This window comes from Geospiza fortis, unplaced genomic scaffold, assembly GCF_000277835.1.
Source record: "Geospiza fortis unplaced genomic scaffold, GeoFor_1.0 scaffold185, whole genome shotgun sequence".
NCBI classification, from domain to species: domain Eukaryota; kingdom Metazoa; phylum Chordata; class Aves; order Passeriformes; family Thraupidae; genus Geospiza; species Geospiza fortis.
The window spans coordinates 517,631-519,017 of NW_005054469.1; positions in this window are offsets into that span (position 1 = coordinate 517,631).

Here is a 1,387-nt window from a genome sequence, read left to right on the forward strand (position 1 = left end):
GGCTGTTGCCTGGCCGCCAGAGGCTGGGAATGTCAAGGCAAGGCCGGGCCAGAGGGTCTGAGTGGCTGCTGTGTGTCACTCTGCCCTTGCATTTGAAAATTAAGACAGAGGTGCCACTTAAACACTAATTAGGAGTGTAACTTCAGACTGAGAATCCTAATTAGGCCTTTACATATATTGTGTTACAGAATAGATTTATTTTTACATATGGTTGACCTATCTTACTAGTTTCATAACACTTCCCCCTCATCAGGTTAATTTGCTCAAACCGCTTCCATCTCAAAATATTATTAATGTCTACTTACATTTCATTTCGAAAACTGCCGCTTCCACTTTTTAAGATCACATTGGACCCATCCTTTCACTTTCAAACTTCTAGTATTTATCAGTTCTCCTTCCTGGCTATCATACTTCCATTAATCCTGATCTTGACCCTCCTTGGGTCAAGGAGGTCATACAGTTTGCTGTTCTACATCTGTATAGCTAATGAAACAGTAGTGGAGGAATACACAGTAATGTGGCTCCTGAAGAACATGAACAAAAATTATTTAAGGACTTGGGGGTGCTGGTGTATGACAGGCTGGACATGACAAGGCAATGTGCTCTGGCAGCCCAGAAAGCAACCCTGTTCTGGGCTGCGTCCAAAGTCCTGTGGGCAGCAGAGGAGGGAGGGGATTCTGCCCCTCTGCCCCCCTCTGGTGTGACCCCACCTGCAGGGCTGCATGCAGATCTGGGGTCAAGCACAGGAAGGACATGGAGCTGTTGGAGTGAGGCCAGAAGAAGCCACCCAGATGATCAGAGGGATGGAGCAGCTTTCCTTGAGGAAAGTCTGAGATATTTGGGGTTGTTCGGCCTGGAGAAGAGAAGGCTCAGGGGTGACGTAACTGTGGCCTTCAGTACCTGAAGGAAGCCTACAAGAAAGATGGTGAAGGACTATTCACAAGGGCCTGGAGTGACAGAACAAGGGGGAATGGCTTCAAACTGAGAGAGAGCAGGTTCAGATTAGATATTAGGAGGAAGTTCCGACTGTGAAGAGCCTGGCACAGGTTGCACTGGCACAGGTGAGGCACTGGCACAGGTTGCCCAGAGAAGCTGCGGATGCCCCATCCCTGGAAGCGTTCAAGGCCAGGTTGGATGGAGCTCTGAGCAACCTGGTCTCCTTCAACCTGGAAGCTGCCCAAAGCCCTGACTGCTCTGCAAAAGTAAATCTGAATGCTAGGCAGGCGCCAGGAGAAACACAAACACACGCGAGGATCACACGGATGCAGCAGGAGCCGCTCAGCCGCTCGCAGCCCGCACCCGCTCGGGCAACCCCGCAGCGCCCGAAGCCCCGCAGGGCGCGGCCGCGGAGCGATCGGAACGCCGGGGCGGACGGGGCCGACGCTCC